Source organism: Monodon monoceros, unplaced genomic scaffold, assembly GCF_005190385.1.
Source record: "Monodon monoceros isolate NGI ecotype Baffin Bay Population unplaced genomic scaffold, NGI_Narwhal_1 Super_Scaffold_5, whole genome shotgun sequence".
NCBI lineage: Eukaryota > Metazoa > Chordata > Mammalia > Artiodactyla > Monodontidae > Monodon > Monodon monoceros.
Genome location: NW_021703782.1, coordinates 14,278,675 through 14,304,605, shown reverse-complemented (window position 1 = coordinate 14,304,605; position 25,931 = coordinate 14,278,675). Strand labels below are relative to the sequence as shown.

At 49.5% G+C, this 25,931-nt stretch overlaps 1 protein-coding gene across 1 annotated transcript in view; it reads left to right on the top strand.

The window, feature by feature from the left end:
- Positions 1-25,931, top strand: part of SLC25A37 (solute carrier family 25 member 37) — a 43,492-nt gene that overhangs the window by 9,610 nt on the left and 7,951 nt on the right. The gene's annotated exons all lie outside the window — the stretch shown is intronic.

Below are 25,931 nucleotides of genomic sequence, written 5' to 3'. Positions count from 1 at the left end.
GGTGTCTCCCCCCACCTGACACTCCCCTAGCTGTCCCCGTTGCCTTCAGAATAAAACCTGGACTACCTCGCATGGCATGCAAAGACCTAGACCTTCTCCCCCTGTGACTTAGCCACCGGGGATACGTAAAGGTTTTCCGTGACTCTTGGTTGAATGAATCAGTTGTTTTAAAGAAGATGTGGGGGGAAAAGTGCTTTAAAACCTGCTATGAAACAAATGCTAGTTTTTGTTTTGCTGAGCGTTGTTTGGAATCTCTACCGTATCTTGGTCACAAAGAGACTTTCTCAGCCCTTTTGCCTGTCCCTTTCTTGTGGTAGGACCCATAAGCCTCAGTGAAACCCTGATGAGGCTATGAATTCAGCCACTTCATTCATTCCACACTTAACTAAGGCCCCTCCTGTCCCGGGCAACAAAAATAAGTCCTGGCCCCTATTTCCAGAGCCTGCTCCCTATAATTAGACCCTGAGCTTAGGTGATGGGACCGGCTGGCTCCCTTTGAGGAGATGAATGGCCCAACTTGATATCTGCTTTCAGATGGGCATGAGGGCTGGGGTGTGGAGTCTGGAGGGCCCAGGCTGCCATCTTGAAGGTCTGGAGTCAGATTGGGAGTGTCACTGGGATGTCTTTGCCTGGCATTCTTGCATCGGCTCCTGTCCCCGTGGGAGACACTGGCCCTCAGTTGTACTGTTCCTCCGTGCCCCCCCACCCCCATCTTCTTCCTAACCCCTACGGTTGTTAGTCATTCTGGAAGCTGAAATTTGCTCACAGAAGATACCTTTGAGAATCCCCTCACCGTACCCTCCCAGTAATCCCAGACTGCCGGGAAGGGCCGTTGTCTGGTCACTAAGAGGTGTTTTGGTTTCACATTCGTGCTTTCTCTCTGAAGAGAAAACAAAACATGTTGAAATAGAGAGAAATCCCAGCAGCAGCTTGGTTGAAGCAAGAGTTGCATAACAGGTTTAGGAAATGTCTGGCCACCGTGGGTCAGGTGAAGGGACTGCCGCTTCGTGTCATGGAGAGGACGTCCTCTGAGGCCAGCAGCCTCCAGATTCATCACACACATCCTGCGAGAGACTCAGAAAGCCACGGTACCCTGAGGTCCGGTGGCAAAAGCCCCTGATGGATCTCTCATTGTAGCGACAGCCTTTGTTCCCTGGAGATGCTGCCGTGGGCAGGGGCTGGGAAGGGGGGCATGTCTGTCAGACTGGTGCTGGTGTTGAAGCCCCTAGAAAGGGCACTGAACTAGGAGGGGTTGGGGCTGGCCCCATGAATTTAAGTCCCAGTCCTGCCATGCGCCAGCTTTGAAACCTGGACGAGTCATTTCTCTGGGCCAGTGTCTCCTTGTCTCAGGGACTACTATTAGTCACCTAGACTAACATCATCTGTTTACCTACTTGACAGGGCTGTTGAGAAGCTCAGGTGGGATCATGTTTGCGGGCGGCTTTTGTAAACCTTGACAGGCCCAGCTAATGACAGATCATATCAGAGGCAATATGCTTAATGATTAAGAGCCCTTCAAGTTAACAGCACGGGCTCTGGGGCTAGACTCCCTAGGCTGGTGCCTGGACAAGTTACTGAAAACTCTCTGTGCCTTATTTTTCTCATCTGTGAAATGGGGATAAAATAGTACTCACCTCAGCGTGTTGCTATGAGAATTAATTATGATATGCCTAGAGTGTTACGAAGAGCGTCAGGGACGTGGAAAGCACTCCTTTAATATTAGCTCGTAATATCATTTCTGAAAGGGTTATTTCTTGAATGCCTGGTTATGCTTGTATGTTGCTATTGTAATTGTATATTACAGTATTTTTGTATCGTTTCAACCTATATTCTGTCCCTTGATCCTCCTAGATCTCCTTTTTTTTTTTTTTGCGGTACGTGGGCCTCTCACTGTTGTGGCCTCTCCCGTTGCGGAGCACAGGCTCCGGACGCACAGCCTCAGCGGCCATGGCTCACGGGCCCAGCCGCTCCGCGGCATGTGGGATCTTCCTGGACCGGGGCACGAACCCATGTCCCCTGCATCGGCAGGCGGACTCTCAACCGCTGCACCACCAGGGAAGCCCTTAGCTCTCCTTTGAAGATAGGAAAAGGCATGTGCAGTTTCTCATTTCATAGATGAGAAAACTGAGCTTCAGAACAATAACATGCCCTGAAACTTGGGCCTCTTTCTGCTGTACCAGAGTTGAGGAAAGGAATCAGGTAGGAGCAAGCAAGTGAGGTGCTGGGGTGCAGACTCAGATGTTAATGATGGCAGAGCCCTTGAGCTGGGTTCTGAGAGGAGATGATGGGGCCTCAGCTGTATTCTTGGGAGGGAGGAATTGGAGTTGAGGGAACACCAGCAGGAAATCAAAGTGTGGCATGGGACACGGGGCTCTAACGTATAGGTAGGAGTTCCTGGGTCAAGTACTCTAGTATGCAGGGCAAGCGGATGATGACAAATGGTTATTGCCATAGGATATTTTTGGCTCTGTCTGGCTTCTCTCTCTGGAGCAAGTTGCAGCTCTCATTTCAGCAGTGTGTCAACGTTGGACTCAGTATAGTAATTTGAATTTGGACTGGCCTGAGGATTCCTTTCCAGAACACAGCCGGAAAATGACCTGTTGGGAAGAGCATTACCTCATAGTTCCTCGGTCTGCTAGGGCTGCAGTTTCCTCATCTTAAATAGGGCAGAGTAACAATGCCTGTCGTGCCTCCGTTTCAGGTCTACTTAATACATCTAGTAAGAAAATACAGCCCGGTTTGCAGTGAACAAACCTTTATACCATTTAAAAAGTATAAAGCTCTCTGCAGGTGCCAGGTTGTGGTATTTATTATCAAACTGGGATCCTGTTAAAGGGGTAGGGTTAGCTCGTTGGAATGGAAAATACAGGCTCTGGTTCCAGCCACTGCAGGATTTGCTACAGCTGCGTGGCCTTGGGCACTTAACCTCTCTCCTTACACACAGTGTCTCCCATCTGTTGAATAAAGACCAGGGTGGCCGGCTGCTGCCGCCTCTTTAGCTGGGGAATGACGAAGAGCCAATAATACTCTGGGGCGTGCTCAGAAATACATTTAAAATTGATGATGTAGGACCAGTGAAGAGCGGGGCCGCATACGGCCGGCTACGGTGATTAAAGCCAGTGATTAAGGCCGACTTCAGGGAGTGAGGGCCCCGTTCATCTCCGTGGGGTTATCACGTTAGAGGCTCCATTTCACTTTTCAGGTGAGTCTGCCTCTTTGAGTGGCAGGCATGTGAGGCTGGGGACCAGGGAAGGTGGCTGATCACCCTGAAGTGTGTCTCTCTGTATCTGTTGATGCTCTTACCTACCTTGGTCCCTCCCATCTCTGTTTGCCTTTGTTGTTCATGGCCACTGCCCGTGAAAAGTAAGAGGGGAAGGAGGTAGGACACAGATGCCTTTGTCTCGGGGTCCCTGGTCCTCCTTTCCTCGCACTGCCGACACGGAGGGTTTCGCTTGCTCATTGCTTTGCCCTGGGCCTGACAGCCAGTGTGCAGGGTGGAGGTGGAGAGTGGGCGCTGGCAGCCCGCAGGAAGCTTGCTGGCTGGCTTGCTGGGGATGGGAACATGCAGGGCCCTGCCTCTGGCTTGCAGTGGGGTGCTCTGCTCCCCTGGAATAGAGGTGGTCCCATGGGTGTCCTGGGGCTGTCTCCAGCCTGGATTAAAGGAGTGGGTGGTTGGCAGATGATCAGATCTAAGAAGTCAGAGTGGAGAAACGGGGGGAAGCCTTGCTTTATTTAAAGTATTTATTTATTCATTCATTCATTCATTCATGCTGCACCGGCTCTTCCTTGCGGCATGCGGGATCTTTTAGTTGCAGCATGCAGACTCTTAGTTGTGGCATTCATGCAGGATCTAGTTCCCCGACCAGGGATCGAACCCAGGCCTCCTGCACTGGGAGTGCAGAGTCTTACCCACTGGGCTGCTGGGGAAGTCCCGGGAAGCCTTTCTAAAGGAAAGAGGATGCTGGTGTGTGTGTACTTGAGTGTGAGAGTGGAAGGACGAACCTGGGGTGTGTCACTGACTATAGAACCAAGTCTCCTTCCTTAGTCACTCTTTCCACGGCTTGTTTGCTAAATGTTGTCTTGCATTAGCATGATTCATAGAAACATCTCTACCGAGAAAGAGTTAAAAGGCATTTGTAAAAGTGCAGCTTCATCCCCTGGACTTCACTGAATAACTAAATTAATTCAGGCGTGGGAGCATGTGGGTGTGACCACATGTGCTGGGCACTGGGAGCTGGGGGGCTCGACACCTCCGAGGTCACCCCACAGCAGTCCCCCGTCTGCCAGGAGGACAGAGCTATCAATGAATCATTTCCGGAGGGGGCGATGAGCCTCTTCTCATGGAAACCGAACCTCAGGAGCAGTCAGGAAAGGGCCCCTCGAAGAAATAATGTCTCAACATATCTGTATCTAGACTGAAGGAGAAGTAGATGTTAGAACAGGGCTGTACGATTCCCTGTCCCCTAGAATGTCATGGCCTGTCCCCAAGGTACCTCTCCCCTGACACTCTGATTTTGGGCTTCTGCTCTGAGCCGTCTGATCACAGAATCAGCTGAGAAAGTTTTTGTGGTTTGGTGTCACACTGGGGCCTCCACGTGGGACCTGCCCCGCATTCTGAAATTCTTCTTCTCTCCCCACCCTGTTCTGAAATTTTAATTCACTGCTTCGCCTCCGAGTGACTGCCCGGTGGCATCCAGGAGGCCCAGCCTCATCCCTGGATGAGAACTTTCACTGCAGAGCTGAGGACCAGAGGAGGGTGAAAACAGAAGGGAGGAAAGCTGTCATGTCAAAGGCATTTCTGCTCATAATTGGTTCGTAATTGATGGGTGACATGACTGGCAAACGCCAGCTGCAGCAGCAGCCAGACAAGTGGCTAAAAATTAAATAGTCACGTGACTTGTCGAGGTTTAGGGTTTGCCTGAGTAACCTTTTCGGCCCAGGTCACTGTTTGTAGGGTGACCTGAGAGACATGACACACAGTGTAGGTGACCACTTTGCTTTCTGAAGGACAGAGGTTGACCTGGAGCCCCATACAGGGCCCTGTTCTTGACACTCAGATTCCTATCTCATTCCTTGTCACTTTTTTTTTTTTTTTTTGGCGGTACGCGGGCCTCTCACTGTTGTGGCCTCTCCCATTGCGGAGCACAGGCTCCAGATGCGCAGGCTCAGTGGCCATGGCTCACGGTCCCAGCCGCTCCGCGGCATGTGGGATCTTCCCGGACCGGGGCACGAACCCGCATCGCCTGCATCGGCAGGCGGACTCTCAACCACTGCGCCACCAGGGAAGCCCTCCTTGTCACTTTTTAAAGGCAGCTGAATAGCTGGACATTTTTTTCCTGCCCTCTCTTTCCTTTGAGCCCTTCTCTCTCCGGTGGATCCTCCTATAAATGCAGAGGGTTCAGTTCCTGGGGCTTATCCGTCAACCTCCAGTGATTCTGATAAAGGCTGGAAACTGGACTCTTGTGGCTTTTCCTCCTGGTGCCTGTACTAGTCCAGGTTTAGACAGAAGCTCCTGGATCTCACAAGCTTCTAAAATCTGAGTCCTGTTTCTCCAAAACACTGGTCCAGTGACATGGGCAAGAGCCAGCCGACCCCAAGGCCAGCCCTCCCTTTCTGTGTCTGCGGATTCCCGTGGCACAGGAGGTCTTTGTTACTAAATCTTCTGGGTGTTTTGAAGGAGGACGTGTGTGGGCCTTTTTCAGTGTCGACAGACAATGCTGAGCTGTTCTCCAGGAGAAACAGTCGAGATAGAAGCAAAGGATTGATCTGGTGGACGTTACGCCATAGAAAATGCCCCGTTGGGATCGGAGTTGTCAGTGAAAGGGTTAAAAATCTAAAATATGAAAGAGAGACTAGAGAGTTCTCTTTTTACACTAAAAATTGTTTTTCCTTAAATCTTGGCTTCTCAGGCAATCATTGAATTAATGAACGTGTATTTATGCCAGGAAGCGTGAAGCGTTAAATTTATTTCAAAAATGACTAAAGATTTATAGTTAGTCCTTAGAGTACTGAGAATATCACCATCATTAACTCAGACAGAGAAAGACATATATCATATGATGTCACTTACATGTGGAATCTAAAAAAATAACACAAATGAACTTATTTACAAAACAGAAATGGACTCATAGACGTAGAAAACAGATTTACAGTTACCAAAGGGGAAAGGGGATTAGGAGTTTGGGATTAACAGCTGCACACTGCTGTATATAAAACAGATAAACAACAAGGACCTACTATATAGCACAGGGGACTATATTCAATATCTTGTAATAATCTATAATGGAAAAGAATCTGAAAAAGAATTGTGTGTGTGTGTGTGTGTGTGTGTGTATCTATCTGAATCACTTTGCTGTACACCTGAAACTAACACAAAGTTGTAAATCAACTATAGTTCAATTTTTTTAAATACATAAAGCAAGGGCTTCCCTGGTGGCGCAGTGGTTGAGAGTCCGCCTGCCGATGCAAGGGACACGGGTTCGTGCCCCGGTCCGGGAAGATCCCACATGCCGCGGAGCGGCTGGGCCCGTGAGCCATGGCCGCTGAGCCTGCGTGTCTGGAGCCTGTGCTCCACAACGGGAGAGGCCACAAGAGTGAGAGGCCCGCGTACAGCAAAAAAAAAAAAAAAAAAAAAAATACATAAAGCAAGATGATTTAAATCAGCTTTAGAAATGACTTTTCATTGTAAAAACAATAGAATAACAATGAGGAATACATGGACAAGTTGGAGTGACTCCTAGTTCCTTCTTTGCCTCCAAAAAAGTCTTTCAAGTTTCAGAAGGAGGTAGAGAAGGAGTTAACACTGCAGTTTGTCACAATGGGGTCTGTGTGGGTACAGTTTTAGGTGGTTCTGTTTATCCTTGGAATTAGCACTGTTCCCTCCACAGGCTCCTGAGATTGGGCCGGACAGTGATGCTTCCCCTGACCTGGGGTAAGAATTCTCATTTTAACCTTCCCGTGAATGTCTCTTCCAAGGTTCTTTTGAATTTTCTGATAATCTAATCACAAGAAAGTTTCTGAAATTCTCTTTCAGACCCTAAAAAATGAAAGTTAATTACAAAGCTGGGCTTTTACTAGAAGTTGCTTTTAAGTTGGAAACAGATTTCTGATCCCCTCTGAGTTTAAGGGACAGGAAGAAGCTTTGTCAGCCCAGAACTTGAACGTGGAGGGCAGGGGATGATATGAAGAGAATCAAGGCGAAACGGATTCTTTCTCTGGACACACACACAGAACATTTAGTTTCCATTTTAGGGTGAGTTACAGTTAGCTCCTGATGACCAAAAGCCCACCAACTGAGTGACCCTGGGAAAACACTTCACTTAATCTGAGTCTCAGTTTCTTCATCTGTGGAATGGGAAGATGGAACTAAAACTATATGGTTTCTTAGGAAGCTTCTGGTTCTAAAATTTCCACTCCTTATTTGCATGGGCTGTATAACTCTGGGCACTGTCTTTTGACTTGGAATGTAACGTATAGAATTGCAAGCACTTCTGCTTGAAGGAGGAAGCTAGGAAGACCCCCCCTGCCCACGGCCCCCAGCTCTGGAATTCTCCCAGGGCTAGAATGCCCAAGGAGGAAAAGAGCTAGATGCCCAGCTACCATTTGGGGCCCCTGTTTCCCAGAGTACCTGCCGAGAAATGATCATTTATTTAAATTACTTGAAACCTCCAACTACAGCACTGAAAGACTGCAAACGATTCATTCACACTATTCCAGAAATGCTGAATGGCCACAGCCCCACCCTGGAAGCAAGGAGAGCCTTGTAGCAGATGCTTCTGGAAGGCTCTGTTTATAGCTCTCTGAGTCCTTCCTGCCGAGGACCTTTCATGAGCTCACTACCAGGAAGCTGAGTCATCGAGGGGTCAGCCGGCATGGCCACGGTCACCCAGCATTGCCACATTGAGAGGCTTGCTGCAGCCATTCCCCGCACGGTGATGGGAACCCCATCACTCCCCACAGCTTGTGAGGTCGGGACCAAAGAGACTGAAACATCCCATGGAGGGTCAAAGGACTGTCCTCTTTTCAGGGCTCCACATGGGCTCTGTGCTGTGCTCCTGGTACCCAGCTGGCTGCAATGACAACACCTTTCTTGGGGCCTCTGTTCACATCCCACCTGCCACTACCCGTGCCCCCAGGTGGCCCCCTTCTCCCATGCTTCACCTGCGTGGCTCCCCCCAGGCTTCCGGTCCCTGCTTCGAAGTCACTTCCAGAACCCTGCCCCAAGTCTAAACTAGGATCCCTGCCTTTACTGTCTCAGCACCTTCACCTTCTCCCTTGCTTCAGGACATTTAGAGTTTAAAAGTTTTTATTTGTATGACTTAAAAAAAAAAAACTCATATATTTATTTATTTGGCTGCACTGGGTCTTTAGTTGCAACACGTGGGATCTTCATTGAGGCGTGCGGGATCTTTTTTTTGTTTTTTAGTTGCAACATGCAGGATCTTTAGTTGCAACATGTGGGCTCTTAGTTGCGGCATGCGGGATCTAGTTCCCTGATCAGGGATCGAACCCGGGCCCCCTGCGTTGGAAGCGCGGAATTTTCACCGCTGGACCACCAGGGAAGTCCCTATTTGTATGAGTTTTGGTTTGCTCTTCCCCTTGCCTACTAGACTCTAACCTACTTGAAGGCAAGGACTCTCTGCCTGCCCCATCATCCCCAGCACCCCTAGCAGCGCCCTGTTTATGTCGTAGGGAGAATTTGTTGGTCGAATGACCCAGTTTTACCAACGTGAGACTCCTGCGGTCTGGCCACTCACTCTCATCCCCGGCACCCATCTCCTTCTCTCCCCCTGGAAACCCTTCTCATCAGTTGACTTTGGTTTAAATCATACACTTGAGCTCTGTTTCCAGGATGAGGGTTTTCAACGGCATGAAATCTCACCCAGGATTGAAGGTTCCTGCCATTCTCTTAGGCATCCAGGGAAACTTACAAAGCTCCCCCAAAACTTAGGAAATAATTTGTACGTGCAAAAAGTTGTATTATACGTGCAAGTGAATTTTGGAGCCTGAGAGGCGAGTCTTCAGGATGCTACCTTTGGTGTCTTTCCCCTGAGACCCTTAGAACATCGAGCCTGGTGTTTCTGGTGTTTTGTCATCTTTCTCTGTTATTGTCTGGTATATGAAGGAAGAAGAAGAACATCCCCTCCAGCTGTGACCTGGTCCCGCCTACACGTAAATCACCCAGCATTTTGGAGATGATCTGACAGCAGCATTTGTGGGGAATCTGGCTTCGGGAACATCTGGGAAATTTACCCAGGGCCCATGCTTAGCCCTCTAGTGTTCCCTGAACTCTGGAGCCTGGCTCTCCTAGGGCTTATATCCTGGGCTCTTATCCTGTGTGTTAGATCCCAGAAAATGTGAGATGCATCACACTGTGGGACATAGATCCTCAGTAAGCAGATAGATAGCTGTTTGGGGAGGAGAGTATATCTGGGGCTTAACGTGCCTGCTTTGTGTACGTCTGTGGATGAAATGCAGCGTACCTCTGAGTCCTTGACTATCGTTATGGAGGGTCAAAGCACAGTGCTGGGGCGCTGAGATCACAACAGATGAGGCTGCCCCTTCCTTCGTGTTTCTGTCAGACTTTAATGGGAGACAGGCATGCAGACGCATCACCTGATATAATTATAAGTAGAGGAATGAGCAAGAGAAGGCTGGAGACAGGGCAGCTTTGAAAAGGCTTTTTTTCCTGTGGATAACAGGCTAATAGTGGGGCTTGCTTTAGAAGGTATGGCTTCTCTGGCGAGCGTGGAAGCCGGTCTTGCAGAAGCTGGCAGGACCGCACTTGACTTGGGAACCGTGCACGGGACTCGCGAGGTGCCTGGCTCCCTGAGCCTGTCCAGGGTGGATCCAGGAGGGCTGTCACCCACAGCTCCCTGGCTCTGATGGCAAGGTAGGGCCTTGGAAACACCGGCATCATCACCCAGTCTCTCACATACAAACGTTTGGCTGGTTTTTGACAGCTACCTCCACACCTGAGCAGGTGGGGTATGATATCTTCCTGGCATGACATCTTTTGGGCTGACACAGGCCAAGGGTGTATCAGACAGGGACACACTGCATCACTGGGGCCGGGGGCCAGCATGTGGAAAAGGGTGAGCATCCCAGCTCTGCATCTTAAGCCTTTCTGCCTTACATCAAAGCTTTGCCTTCCGTCCAAGAGCCCCTGGGCTGAACTTCCAGGTACTTCCTTCCAAGGCAGGCCCTGGAGCCAGGGATGTTGCTGTGTCCAGGCGATTATGCTGTGCATTTGAGCCTCTGGTCGCCTTCGCCAAAAACAGACAAGAAAAACAAAAATTGCTCTCCCAGCTGTGCAAAGAAACCTCAGGGAACCATTGGATTGTGACAGGATTTCAGACTATGATTTCAGAAATGCATACGGAGTGAGCTGTCGATTAGATTGAGGATTGTTTAAGAATTGTGGTTAAAATACACATAACATAAAACTCGCCATCTTACCCTTTTTTCAGAGTACAGTTCAGTAGTGTGGTGTATCGACATTATTGTGTAATACAACCGTCACCACCATCCATCTCCAGAACTTTTCTCATCTTTGCCAACTGAAACTCTGTCCCCATTAAACAGCATCTCCCCATTGTCCCCAGTCCCCTAGCAACCACCATTCTATTTTCTGTCACTTTGCATTTGACTATTTCAGATAGCTCATGTAAGTGGAATCATACAGTATTTGTCTTTTTTTTTTTTGTGGTACGCGGCTCTCACTGTTGTGGCCTCTCCCGTTGCGGAGCACAGGCTCCGGACGCGCAGGCTCAGCGGCCACGGCTCACGGGCCCAGCCGCTCCGCGGCACGTGGGATCTTCCCGGGCAGGGGCACGAACCCGCGTCCCCTGCATCGGCAGGCGGACTCTCAACCACTGCCCCACCAGGGAAGCCCCCAGTATTTGTCTTTTTGTGATCGGCTTATTTCACTTAGCTTGATGTCTTCAAGGTTCGTCCATGTTGTAGCATGTGTCAGAATTTCCTTCCTTGTTGAGGCTGAATAATATTCCGTTGCATGGATAATGGCACCTTTTGTTTATTCATTCATCCGTGGATGGACACTTGGGTTGCTTCCACCCCTTGGCTATTGTGACGAATGCTTCTGTGAACATGGGTGTACAGATATCTCTTTGGGACTCTGCTTTCAATTCTTTTGGATGTATACCCAGCAGTGGGATTGCTGGATCGTGTAATGATTCTATTTTACATTTTTTTTGGAACTTCCATACTGTTTTCCATAGGGGCTGCACCATTTTACACGCACACCAGCAACACACAAGGGTTCTAACCTCTGCTAGAATTCTTTTTTTTTTTTTTTTAATACAGGTGTTTTTAAGCTGCGGGTAGTCCTAAGGTTTAGTAATGTAGATTTACCTACCCCCCCCCAAATAAAACACTCCCCTCCCACACGTTTTGTTTTTTAAAAGACTCTTTATTGGTTTTATAGATTTAGAATGTTAGAGGCCAAAAAGGACCTCCTTAGAGATAATCTATTAACTCCATTTATTCATTGGACAGATGTTTGCAATTGTAATAGATGGGTGAACATAACGCAGGAAGTCTTCCACCTCTCGGTTTACCTGCTGGTGGAAATTCGTGTTGATGCCCAGCTAGGCGAACCGATTGCGAGGAGTTCCTCAGGGATTTGGTAGCCAGGCTGGATGGGAGTTGAGGTCTTGTGACGCTTGGAACAGGGCTCTCTCTGTTCTGTCATGCTCACGTTTAGGTGCACATCTTGGGGGGATCCCCCAGATCCCCCGTTTGGGAAAGTGAGACACACTTGGGTTTATCCCCAGAATCCGAGGGACCTGAGAGCCGGCCCACACCCACAGGTGGAACGCGGCAGAGGGAGCAGACCCCAAGCAGGGCGCCCTGTGCCCGGGCCTGTAGCTCAGTTTGGCCCCAGCTGGCTGTCTCCCTGCAGTTCCGAGGGTGGTGGGTCCCTGAGAGCTGGGGAGGGCCTTCACTCCCACTGTGGTGACTGCACGGGAGTGGGTGCCAATCAGCCGTTTCAGGGAACCTTGGCACTTAAGGGCTCTGCCTGGCCCTAGCCCTGGACTTAAGCACCAGGTAAAGGTCTCCAGAACTGCCCTGAGCTCTTAGTGAACTTTCTGCAGCGCTTTCCTCTGGACCCTTTGCACCAGTGTAAATTGACACTAGATTTTTCCCCCCACCTCTCTAGCTCCCCTGATTGTTACATGATCAGGAATCATGTAAGCAGCCTGCTCCATTCATTTAGAAATGGGGAGCAGAGAAAGGTGACTGTGCAAGTGGGGTGGGTGGGAGGGATGGAGACCCTTAGGGGCTGTTTTGTGCAGATCCCTCACCTCCCTGGGCCTCAGTTTCTCTTCTGTTCGGAGGGTCAGCGAACTAAAGGGCTGCTGGGCAGTCCTGACAATCAGTCAGGTCGTCTAGTCCAAATATGCAGTGATCGCAGGGGCTTTGCTTCCAGCCAGGGTGGATCCCGGGGGCATCCTCCCCAAGGAAATGAGCATCTTATGAAGGAATTAGAATAAAAATGACACGACATCTTCCTAGGAATTTGCTATTTATCTCCCCCTCACCCCCATAAAAAGGATTAATAGAAGCACCAGCAGCTGGATGCTTCTGGTAGGGAAGCATCTGGGAGAGATTAAGTAATTCGCGGAAGGTGCAAAGGAGCAAAGGTGCAAGAGAGGAAGCAGCAGAGCTGGGATTTACATCAGGTGAGGCCCCAGAGCCTGTTCAGCTGACTGTCGTGGGTCTGGACTCCACTGGAAACTGGAGGGCTGCTCCAGGTTTGTCCGGCCTCTTTCTGGTCAGAGGGGATTGGAGTAGGGGTTCCATTCCTGTCCCTTTATTATGAGATTGTAGGAATTGTGGCCTGGAGTCCCCAGAGCCCTGTGGCTGGTAGCTTCCTTCCAGGACCCTGAGCTCTGTTGTGTGGTTTATGGCCTATCCTATTCTGTAGTCTAATGATTCCGTTCAAACCTGTAATGAGATCCTTTGTGCCAAACAGCCATTTATGAGCAAGCAGGGAAAAATACCCTCACCTTCTAGGCAAGATTAAGCTAGTTTTGGTGGTAGTTCTTTTTTTTTTTTCGGTACGTGGGCCTCTCACTGTTGTGGCCTCTCCCGTTGCGGAGCACAGGTTCTGGACGCGCAGGCTCAGCGACCACGGCTCACGGGCCCAGCCGCTCCGCGGCATGTGGGATCTTCCCGGACCGGGGCACGAACCCGTGTCCCCTGCATCGGCAGGCGGACTCTCAATCACTGCGCCACCAGGGAAGCCCGGTGGTAGTTCTTAATGATATTTCAAAGCCATTTGTATTAACACAGGTGGTAGTTTAGGGATCATACTTGCTGGAGCCCTTCTACAAAAAGTTGCAGTGATGCTAACATTTACTACCTCCTCTACAGTGCTAGGTGGTCGATGTGCTCGTGTTTTCTCACTTACTCATCGCAGGAAGCACGTGAGGTAGGGGTTTTCACTGATGAGGGAACTGAAGGGCAGAGAATTTTAGTAACTTAATGTGTACAGCTCAAAAATAGTGACGTGGTTGAGGACGGGGCCATCTTTGTGTCCCCAGGTCCTAATAATGGCGTCTGGCATGTTGTAGGAGCTCAGTATGTGATGGTGGAGTGAATGGATGAACTTCAAACCCGAGGAACTGTCTGAGCATTGGGTGGGTGGGTGATCGAACGAGGTTTCTTTGAGATTCCATGATGGGGATTTTTAGCAAAGTACTGTTGAAGGATGGTCAGGTGGGCGGGGTCCGGGAGTCGGAGTGCTGTCCAGTCTTAGTGCAGTGGTGACTTAACTCTGGGAGCTTGGGCAAGTCATCCAACCGTTTCCTCATCAGCCAAGCAGAGTTGGGGGGGGGGCTGGATGGGTGGGAAAACTCTGAAATCAAACAGAAGCCCAGAGGGAGGAGCCCCTCCACCCCGTGCAAAACAAAACAGATGTTGCTGGAGCTTGGGGGGGCTGAAGTAGGTAGCAGGGCTGTCCGGACTCTGCTTCTCCTGCATGCAGGAGATGCGCTGGTGCTCTGGGGTGGGGGACCTCGTGTGTTCCCTGGGCGCCTCCACGTGGATCCTTGTATTAAGCTTGCTCTTCAGTGCGGGCGGTTCTGTGATGCTTCAGCGAGTTTCCCCAGATGCCAGGAAAACAGAACACTTTGGAGAGTGAGGTGTTTCTCCAGTGCTGCCTCTGACGCCTTTTCCTTACTTGTAGGTGGGGTGTTTTTAAGCCAGTGACATAGACAAAGCTGCTGAGTCAGGGGAGGCCCCGGGGAGGCCAGGGGAGTGAAATTCTTCATTGAAAGCAGCCTGACCATTGGAGTATTCAGTCTCAGCCCTTGCATACTGATGGAGTGCCGGGGGTGTTCGTGGGTCAGGATGCCCTTCCTGCCCACAACCTGAGTGGGCAAGCTCTTTTCCAGGACAGAGGTGGGTTGGTATTGAACCGGGTTCTATTACCCAGCTCTGTTTGAGCCCAGTGTCCAGGCTGACAGCCAGAGTTGGGAAACAGTGATGCTGTGTGACCTCCAGGGGACTGGTCTCTATGACTGACTCTAAGTACCACCTGGACATAGACACCCCCGCCCCCCTCCCCAGGACCTGCATGGACTTAAGCAGCAAGGATTTAGGTGACTTTGACGCATCAGGGCTACTCCCTCTTTAAAAGGTCCGGCACGTGAGGTGGTGTACACGTGACTTAGCACAGTCATAGAGGCAGGGTACATCAGAGACCACGGAGAAGCTGGAGGTCATAGGTGACCCTTCCAGTCTACCTTTCCATGAGAGGTCCTGTAGCCTGGTGCAGGCTAATGGTGCAGTCCTGGAGCCAGACCGTGTGGCTTCCGGTCCTGTCTATACTCTGTGACCTTGGGGCAAGTCGCTTATCCCCCTGTGCCTCAGTTTCCTTGTTTGTAAAACGGGGATAGTTAGCTGCTATCTAACTTTATTATAATTATTTTATTTATTATATTATATATAATACATTATTATAATAAATATTTTATTATATTTATATTTATTATTATTTTGCGGTATGCGGGCCTCTCACAGCTGTGGCCTCTCCCGTTGCGGAGCACAGGCTCCGGACGCGCAGGCTCAGCGGCCATGGCTCACGGGCCCAGCCGCTCCGCGGCACGTGGGATCTTCCCGGACCGGGGCACGAACCCGCGTCCCCTGCATCGGCAGGAGGACTCTCAACCACTGCGCCACCAGGGAAGCCCTATTTATTTATTATATTTATTTTGTGAGTATTGACATTGGGGCTCAGAGAAGTAAGGCAGTTTGCCTAAGGCCACATAGTCCTTCATGCTAGATGTGGGACTTGAACATAGGAGTCCAGCCCTGGCTCGTCTTACTGGAGCCAAGCAAGGTGGGTCAGAGTGACCAGTGGTCCAGGCTTCCCCTCCACCCAGTGCTCTCCCGCCCTCTCTGTCTCCCAATGAGGTCTCCAATCCCACCCATGAAATTCCAACCCTGTTACCTGGAATCTTGGGAATTTGCCCACCTGTAGAGCAGAGATCATTTAATCCTTTGGGCGGGCCACCAACTAGGTACTCTGAGTGTGTCCTAGGTACCTGGGGCCTGAGCCAGGTACGGATTCTTTCATCCCTCCCTCCTGCTATAGAATTTTCTAGAGAAGGGGAGGAGTGAGCAGGTTTGGCTCCTATGATAAAGCAATGTGGGAATGGCATCCTTGGAGCCACAGGCGAGAAGGCTGTGAGCTGCTGCCTGTGGGTGGGAAGGGAGACTCTGTGGCTGTGCTGTTACAGTGACCTTGCAGCTTGGGAGCCAGCCGCTGGCCCGTAATGGGACCCCATGGGGAGGGCTTCTGTTGCACAGGCCTGGTCCCTCCTCCCAGATGCAGGAGATCCCAGCCTTCTTGCTTACCGTGCTGCTCTTTGTAGCTGCTTTGTCAAGTGCGGGGCGTAACCATGGAGAACACTTGACTGTAAAGTAAATTCCAAACACCTTAGCAACCTATTCAGAGCCTCCTGGAGTTCAGCCGCCCTCCCTCTCCATGCACACCTTACCGCTGCATCCCCTGCACAAATGCCCTCCAGCCAGAACCTCCTCCGTTTCCCAGACCCACCAGCACATTCACATCCCCCTCAGCCCGAATGTTCTCTTCCTTTCTCTGCTCTGTTTGCTTTTTTTTAAATCAAAGTCACACGTGCACCTAGTCAAAAAGGCAAATAGTGTGGAAGGGACTGTAATGACAGCTCCATTTCTTGCCAGTTGAAATACCATCCCCCTTTCCAGGTGCAGCTCAAATGGCCCTTTTCTGCCACCCTTTCTGGGTTGGATATGCTCTGGGGTCTGTGGCCTGTTCCCAGGAGAAGTGGTGTTTGGTGCTGTGGCTTTTTCCCTGGGAGGCTGAGGAACTTGGTTTGGGTTGTCTTGGTGGAATATGTGTTTTCTACTGACTGCATCGTGGAAGCTCTTCACTTAGTCCTTTTTTAAAAAAAAAAAAAATTGAAGTATGGTTGATTTACAATATTGTGTTAGTTTCAGGTGTACAGCAATATATATATATTTTTATATTTTTTTTCAGATTCTTTTCCATTATATAGGTTATTACATGATATTGAATATAGTTCCCTGTCCTTGTTGTTTATCTATTTGATATATAGTAGTGTGTATCTGTTAATCCCATACTGCTATTTATCCCTCTTTTCCCCTTTCCCCTTTGGTAACCATAAGTTTGTTTTCTATGTCTGTGAGTCAGTTTCTGTTTTGCAAATAAATTCACTTGTACTATTTCTTAGATTCCACATATAAGTGATGTCATCACTTAGTCCTTTTGTCCCTAGAAATAGCAGTGCCCCCTAAGCACACCCTTAATGGGCCTGAAGGTTTCAGGGTTGCATCCGGAGAGCATGAATGACAGATGGCAGGGATCCTTTGCAGTTCAGGCCCAGCACCACCGAGGCAGCAGGTAATCAGGAACGTCTGACGGTGGCTGGTCTGATGAGAAGAGCAAATGTGACTTTTGTGAACATTGGACCCCATGGGAAATAAGTGAAAAGGCAGAGCGGGCTTGAAGGTTTTCTCTCCCATGTGTGAACCCACTTCCTCCCACCCTCCCCCAACATCGGGGCCACCTGAAAGCCCTGGGAGGTCTGGGGCTTCTGTATGGCTCACGGGCCCAGCCGCTCCATGGCATGTGGGATCTTCCCGGACCGGGACACGAACCCGTGTCCCCTGCATCGGCAGGCAGACTCTCAACCGCTGTGCCACCAGGGAAGCCCCCCTCTCATCTCTTTTCTGTTCACCTTTTCTGCCTGGTTCTCCAAGAGCTGGCCCTTTGGCTGCTTTCATATAGGGGTTCTCAACAGGGGCTTTCAGAATGCAAAGGCCTGGTCCTCCTGTGCACCACCCGTCTTCCTGCTCCAATGTACAGCCATTCTCCCAACAGACCCCCCTTTTTTGCGGGTGGGGAGAGACAAGGACTGCTTTTGAGGACTCATTTTCTCTTGCTGGCTCCTAAATTTTCCTTCTGATTAAAAATCAGAGACACAGTATATTCTCCTTATGGATATACTTTTGCCAACTTGGGAGATGTAAAAAGACACGATTTGGAATTTTGAACCTGGGAATACACTTTGATGTGCCTCAGCGTGCTGCGAACGGCATGGTTCCCCTAGAGGATTTTCTGCATTGCTCCGTTCCTGGTTAATGTGGTGCGGGGGTGATGCTAGATGCTGTCCTCATGCCTCATTTTTTATGATTTCCGCACGTGCTTTCAAAGGGCCAGGGCGTGATCGTTGGAAGCACCACCAGGAGTCCATCCCCTGTCGTGAGCACGATGAGTTTGCGAGTTCTGTCTGAGTCAAGATGCTGGCCATTTTGAACTCAGAGCGCTGAAAGGTTTACTGTGCGTTGGCTCCCTTGATGTGGTTTGGGTTTCTTCGTCTGTTGTATGTCCCTCCTAAGGCTTCTGGAAGGTGCGATGAGGGCTTTCCAAGCCCTCGATGAGGTCTGTGGCTTTGCTCCGGAAGGCAGTCCTTTCCCCACAAAGCACTGTGCCAAAAAAAGCCTCTCCCTCCTGGCCTGCGTGTGAACCGGTTCTTGGGCGGCCGTCTCTCCTCTGGGCGGCTGTGCACGGGAGCTGTAGCGTGAGCAGCAGACAGACCCCAGTGCAGCTGCACACAGTGTGGGGGATGGGCTGCGGGTGGAAATGCACTGCCAGGGAGGCCTTGCACCCATGGGTGCGTGGCTATGGGGTTTGGAAAATAGGGAGGGGGCTGGGGGCAGGCCCTGCGGTCCAGCCTAGGCATTTTACTGTGGTTCGACTTAGTGATGTCAGTGTTACTTGGAAACAGTTGGCAGATGGGAGGGAATTAAACTCACCAACTTGACTTCTGATTCTGAAGCAGCCACTGGCGGCAGATGCTAACATTGTTTGGCATTTTCCTAGCACTTTCTCGGTGCTTGAACCTTATTTCCTTTCTCTGGGAGGAAGTCTGGAGCCGAGATTCCTGGGCGACCTTCTGGAGCGCAGCCTTGTTCCCTCTGTGGGAGCTGTGGCTGCCCATGTGATGGTTGTTCATTCACACCCTGAACTGGGAGCCCTGTGCACGCCCCTCCCTGTCTCCCTCCCCATCACACCTGCCTCAGGGGAGGATCGTGGCAAATGCATTTGAATGGATGGATGAGTAGATTTCACATTATCTTTTTCTGGTCTTGAAAGTGCCACTTGTCTTGGGAAGTTTTTTTTTTTTTTATCTTATTACTTGGTTTTTATTTTTGAGAAATTCGGAAAGATTGGGAATCCCCAGCCGTGTCCAGGTCAGGTGGGAGGACAGTGGCCAAGTGACGCTGCAGCGGCTGGGGCCAGGCTGGCTTGGCCTCTGCAGGATCCCTGGGGAGGTCTGAGGACTCCCTGCCAGACTCAGCTTGCCCTCTTCTTTCTGGTGGGCCCAGATCCGTGACTGCTTATCCATGTGCCCTTGGGCAAGTCCCTTTTCCATTCTGGGCTCCAGTTTCCCAGCAGAAAAGGCAGGTGCTAATAAGCTAGATGTGCTCTCTGCCCAGCCCTTGCAGCTCCTGTTATACGATCCTTCGAGCTTACCTGGGGCGGAACACACATTTTCCACTCCCTCCCCGCCCTCTCAGTGCGAGAACAGGCCAGGACTTCCCTGGTGGTCTAGTGGTTGAGACTCTGTGCTTCCACTGCAGGCGTGGTTAAAAAAAGAAAAAGAAAAAAAAAGAAAGAGAGAGTACAGACCTACAAGGTAGGCTTGTCCTGTTTTGTCTTCTTAGGGGAGAATTTGAGGAAGGGGCTTGACCCCTCCATTCTGGTCTTGCTGGCAGCTGATGGAGTTGGTTTAAAATTTGGATCCCTCCTGTAGAATTACTGTTCTAGAGCTGGGGGAGGGGGGGAGGGTGGGGTGGGGGGGGATTGCTTAGGTGATGCAGTGAGTGGCAGAACCAGGCCAGAGACCCAGGTCTCCTGAGCTCGGGGCCCATGCACTATCCTCCATCCCGTCCCTTTGAGAGCAACGGCAGTTATGCGAGTTGATGTGGAGTAAAAGGCTCCATCACGTGCCACACGGGGCTTGTCCTGCTCATTTGTGCCTCGCACAGCCCCCCACCAGGCCTAGTCTTCCAGGCTGTTCCCTGCAGCCCATGCTCTGCAGGGGCTGCTCCGGGGGTCCCTCTGACTCCTAGAGCTGATCTCTGCACTTCCTGCTTCCAGGGTCCGTGCCATTGGCAGCTGTGTCTTCTCAAGTGAGTTCTGCAAGGTGTAACTGATTTTTCAGTGAGACGAGGCTTCCATTGCCAAAGACAAACCTTGAAGAAGTGCCTTGAAACAAAGCTCAACAGTCTGCTTTCCTGAAGGACTTCCCAGAGTCTTTATTGTGCTAATGTACATTATGAATTTCCAAGGGGGGAGAATTAAAGTGGAAAGAATGGGAATTTATTATAAACAGGAGAGCTGGACAGCTAGGTAGGAACTGAAACTCAGGACATGAATGGCAGTTGGTGAAATTCTGTCTCCATTTTCTTGTTTTTTTAATTTTATTTTAATTTCTGCTTTTTCTCTGTGCATCTTCATTCATTCATTTTCTTTTTCCTTCTCTCCACCCTCACACCTTTTTTTTTTAATTGTGGTAAAATACACATAACATCAAATGTGCCATCTTAACCATTTTTAAATGTCCTGTTAAGTGGCGTTAAGTATGTTTATACTGTTGTGCTACCATCACCACCATCCATCCACAAAACTCTACATCTTTTATTTTTTTTAATTAAAAAAATTTTTTGTGGCCGCGTTGGCTTGCAGGATTTTAGTTCCCTGACCAGGTCCAGGGATTGTGCCCCCTGCAATGGAAGCACAGAGTCTTAACCACTGGACTGCCAGGGAAGTCCCAGAACTCTACATCTTGCAAACCCCAAATCCTACCCTTTAAACAATAACTCCCCGTATCCGCTCCCCCCCAACTCCTGGCAACCATCATTCTACTTTCTGTCTCTATGAATTAGAGGTCTCTAGGACCTCTTATAAGTGGAATCATACACTATGTGTCTTTCTGTGATTGGCTTATTTCACTTAGCATCATGTCCTCAGGGTTCACCCATGTCATAGCACAAGTCAGAATTTCCTTCACTTTTAAGGTGAGTAATATTCCACTGTGCGGGTGGACCACATTCTGCTTATCCATTCATCTATCGATGGACACTTGGGTGGTTCCCACTCACCCCTAACTTTTTCTTCTTCTCTAGTCCACAGGTAGGTAGAAAATGCCCAGCCCTCAGTTGTACATTTTATGGGCAGTGTCACAGAAAAAAAAAAGAGACTCTATTGATTATCTCCTCTCCAGCCCTGGTCCCTGCAGCCTCACTCTCACCTGCCCACCTTCAGCTTCTCTCAGGCTCCCTTCTGAGGATGCTTTCATGACCTTACGTAACGGTACAGATGGGTCAGTCCTGCCCCCTTTTCTGAGCTCTTTCTGACAGTCCGTATCATTCTCCTCTTACTTCACACTTTCCTTGTTTATTTCCTCTTCGTCTCCTGGCTCCCGACCCCGAGTGGGTGCCCCCTGCAGGCAGATTGGAGAAATGAAGGTGCTGCAAGACCAAGGAGGCGCTGGCCCCAAGCCTGGCCGTGGTGGTTGACGTGGGCTGAGAGGGGGCTTCCTGGGTCCTCAGCGCTCATGGACCACTTGCTTCTGTTCTGGGCGAGGGTCATTGAATATGGCCTGCCCACCTGGGTAGCCCACCTCCCCGAGAACAGAGAAGTCCACTGAAGTCCAGCTGTGCTTTTCCATAGGATGATATGTTTTGGTTCAAAATTTATTTATTCCAACTTCCTCACCCCTCCTATAAAGAGGGGGGAGGTGAGAACTCAACCCCAAATTTCCCTTGTAAGTCTCCGTGAGCCGGCTGACATGAGCAGCTTTGTAAGACAGAGACCACCCGTGCCCTCCGCCCCCTGCCCGCCGTGCCTTCCCATATATAGGGGGCAGGTAGGAGGGGGGACAATTATCGTTGACTGCACCCCAAGCCAGGCGTTTCCTGAGGTTACCTCACAGTCTGCCAACAGCTCTCTGGGGGATTTTTCCATACCCCAAGATTAAGGAACCTGCTTGAGGTCCCAGAGCGGGGATGGTGCAGACCAGCGATGTCGGCTTGGCCGGCTTTAACGCCCTGCCACCGTGCGCCCACTACTCCCTGCCTTCGTCTCTCCACATACACCACCCTCCCAGACAGCCCTCACCGCTCCTCAAGCGACCAAAGCTGTGTTGATTACTGCCGGGGCCGGGTGAAGAACGTCATTAGAAAGCGTTGGGGCCTAGAAGGGGCCTTTATTTATTTTTTTTTTTAATTTTTCTTTTTTTTTTGCGGTACGCGGGCCTCTCACTGTTGTGGCCTCTCCCGTTGCAGAGCACAGGCTCCGGACGCACAGGCTCAGCGGCCATGGCTCACGGGCCCATTCGCTCCGCGGCATGTGGGATCTTCCTGGACTGGGGCACGAACCTGCATCCCTTGCATCGGCAGGCGGACTCTCGACCACTGCGCCACCAGGGAAGCCCTAGAAGGGGCCTTTATTTAGCAGTTCTCCGAAAGTGTGAGTGAGGATCAGGGTCATCTGGGGAATTAAAAAAAAAGCTAAGCCAGACAGAGGAAGACAAATAATCATATGATATCACTTATATGTGAAATCTAAAAATTTTTAACAAAAGATACCAGTGAACTTATTTACAAGACAGTAATAGACCCACAGACGTAGCAAAGTTATGGTTACCAAAGGGGAAAGGTGGGGTAAATTAGGAATTTGGGAGTAACATATGCACATTACCATGTATAAAATAGATAACCAACAGGGACCTCCTGTAAAACACAGGGAACTATACCCAATATTTTGTAATAAGGAAAATAAAATTCTTTTCCCTGTAAGGGAAAAGAATCTGAAAAAGAGTATATATATATAGATAGATAGATAGATACACACACATATATACATGTATATACATATATGTGTGTGTGTATATATATAGAGAGAGAGAGAGAGAACTGAATCACCTTGCTGTACACCTGAAACTAACATGACATTGTAAATCAACTATACTTCAATTAAAAAAAAAGTTTTAAATCAATATGTGTTGGGGTGGTGCCCAGACAGGTATTTTTAGACATTTCCCAAGTGATTCTTGGGAATCCGCTGTTTTGATCCTCCCCTTTGCTTTACAGTTGAGGGCACTGGGGACCAGAGAGGTGAGATGCCACGGCCAAGGCCACTTGGCCCTGTCAGAGCCAATGAGGGCCAGGATCCAGTGTCTCACTCCAGTCCTGTGTGTTTTCTTGCACTGCCACACCCCTGCTTGCGAGGGGCTGCTGGGACCGAGGAAGGCTGACCTCCATAGGCTGGTCTTGCCACTGCAGACCTTCCCCAAGGCGGGTCTCTCCTCTGGGAATGGGCCTGGCAGGAGCCACTTCTTAGTGACAGGCCCCAGCTAGGCCCCCAGGGACAGGCTGCCTCTGGTCCTCTTGTGGCTCAGAGACTCACACTCTGGGCTTGAGAAATGCAGCCAAATGTGAACTTTTCATCAATAAGGAGCGCTCTAGATATAAAGGGTGATGGAGGGACAGGTAATTACAGGAAAGCATGCTTATACTTAGGGGAGGTGAATAAGGGACGTAGTACGGCTTCACCCTCGTTGGTACCCTAAGTTGCATGTGTGTGTGTTTGCGTATCCGTTCATTCAACAAACATTTATTGGTCCCCCACTGTGAGTTAGACACTGTAATGGGCATTGGAGATGTGCTGTGACTCAGACAGACACAACAACCCCTGCTCCACGGAGCTTAGAACGGTCTGGAAGGCCAGGTACTAGAACCGTATTACTTAGCCTCTTGATGAATCCTTTATTGTTATTAACCGTAAGGATAGTAATAGACATTTAATTTTCTCACTCCTTCTCTCAAAAGAGGAAGCTGAAACTTAGGTTAACTGCCTTGTCCAGGGTCACACCGTAAGTGATGGAATCAGTTCTGTCTGATAGCAGAACTTGCCTTCTTGGCCACCTGGTTGTACCACCTCCTGCATCAGGCTCCTGATTTTTATCGGGGGCAGTGATAAGAGAAAGCCAGGCAAAATATGAAGCTTCATTTGCTCTAAAGCTTGAGCAATTTCAAATATCCATTAGAATTTAGTGCTAGAGAACCTCTGCCGTCCCTGGAGCACCAGTTTTGTCTCTTCCAAAGGGAGCACTTTGCGTTTCGTGTACTTTATTTTCTCTGGCCAGCAGTGCCCTTAGGAACAAAGCACAGGTTTTGTAGCCATGAGTCAGCGACCCTTCTGGTTGGCACACTCACCCACTTCTTCCTTTGGTCTTGTTTGCTTATAATGTGTCCTCTATTATCAAGTTGCCTAAAATCCTTTTGAAACGGGTTAGAATAGAAAACACTTAAACAAAAAGGTACAGGGACACTGACCCTGTCCATTCCCCCCCTGGGAATGTGGGACCCAGGTATCTGGCGGCTTCACCAGTCTGTGGTAGAAGAAAAGAGGGGAAAGTAGTATTTAATAAAGCTAAATTGAACTTAAAGACCAATTTTATAGTCAGAAGTAGTCTTTACTTTTTTTTTTTTTAAAAAGCATTAAAGGTGTCCTGGGACTTCCCTGGTGGTCCAGTGGTTAAGGCTCCACGTTTCCAGTTCAGGAGGCATAGGTTCGATCCCTGGTCAAGGAACTAAGATTCCACGTGCTACGCCACAGGGCCAAAAAATAAAACCACCACTAATTTGGTTTTCATGCTGTTCCTCTGAGCCCTGGGGTTCCTGGTCGGGGGGATTTCTGCCTTGAGGAGTGAGAGGAGGGCCAGAACTTTTTGTCCCATTTCCAGTCAGAGAAGCTCTTTTATTTTATATGTTAGTATCTTTATGATTTTGTTTAGAGGTAAAAGGGTATTTCTACAGAAGTTTGGAGACCCTCTGCTCTAGACTGTGTGTGTTGGATGGAGGGGAGTGGAGGAGGGAATGCTGCTTTTGCAGGACTGAGCCAGTGTGGTACATTTACCCACAAATATTTCTTATTTACTGTACTGGTCAGGGCTCTTCAGAGAAACAGAGCCAATAATGTGTATGTGTGTGTGTGTGAGAGAGAGAGAGAGAGAGTGAGAGAGAATTGGTTCATATGATTGTGGAGACTGGCAAGTCCAAAATCTTTAGGCCAGGCCAGCTGGAGACCCAGGGAAGAGTTGATGTTACAACCAAAGACTGGAGGCAGAATTCTTTCTTCTTTGGGGGACATTAGCTTCTTTTCTCTTCGTGCCTTCACCTGATTAGACGAAGCCCACCCACACAATGGAGGGTAATCTGCTTTACTCAAAGTCTACTGACTTTAAATGGTAATCTCATCTATAAAATGCATTCACAGCAACATGTAGACTAGTGTTTGGCCATAATTGGAGCCAGCATGGGTACCGTGGCCTCGCCGGGTTGTTGGCATATAAGATTCACCATTACACCTACTCAAGTGCCTGGGGAGTGTGATGGGGATGACAGAGATGGGGAAAGTTGGTCTTTGCCTCCAGGGGGCAAGACTATACATAGGAATAAATTAAGAACAAGACCATATATTTCAGTGCTAACTTGTATAGATGAAATGTAAAATGTATTTAGAGGAGATGAGGGGGTGGGTGATGGAGGATTCCAGAGAGATTTATGGTTGGGGCTGAATGGAGCTTCCACAACACAGAGGTCTCAGATAAGTGAGGGCACAGAAGACTTTAGAACCGGAGTGGGAACCCCTGGATAATAATGATACTTCTATTTCAGGGGTCCCCACCCCCTGGGCCACACAGCAGGAGGTGAGCAGCAGGTGAGTGAGTGAAGCTCCATATGTATTTACAGCCACTTCCCATCGCTTGCATTACCACCTGAGCTCCGCCTCCTGTCAGATAAGCAGCGGCATTAGATTCTCATAGGAGCGCGACCCCTATGTGTGAACTGCACATGCGAGGGACCTAGGTTGCGCGCTTCTTATGAGAATCTAATGCCTGATGATCTGAGGTGGGGCTGAGGCGGTCTCATCACCCCCAGATGGGACCATCTAGTTACAGGAAAACAAGCTCAGGGCTCCCACTGGTTCTGCATTACGGTGAGTTGTAGAATTATTTCATTATATATTACAATGTAATAATAATAGAAATAAAGTGCACAATAAATGTAATGTGCTTGAATCATCCTGAAACCATCCCCCCCACCCCTCTACCCCCAATCCGTGGAAACTGGTCTCTGGTGCCAAATCCTGAGGCCCAGAGAGGTTAAGGGATTCATCAGAAGTCACACAGCTTCCCAGTGGCCGGGCAGGTGTTCCTACTCCAAATCCTGCCCCTCATTTTTACCGCCTTTGCTGGGCATAATGAAATCCATGTGAACGTGTGTGTGTGTGTGTGTGTGTGTGTGTGTGTGTGTGTGTGTGTGTG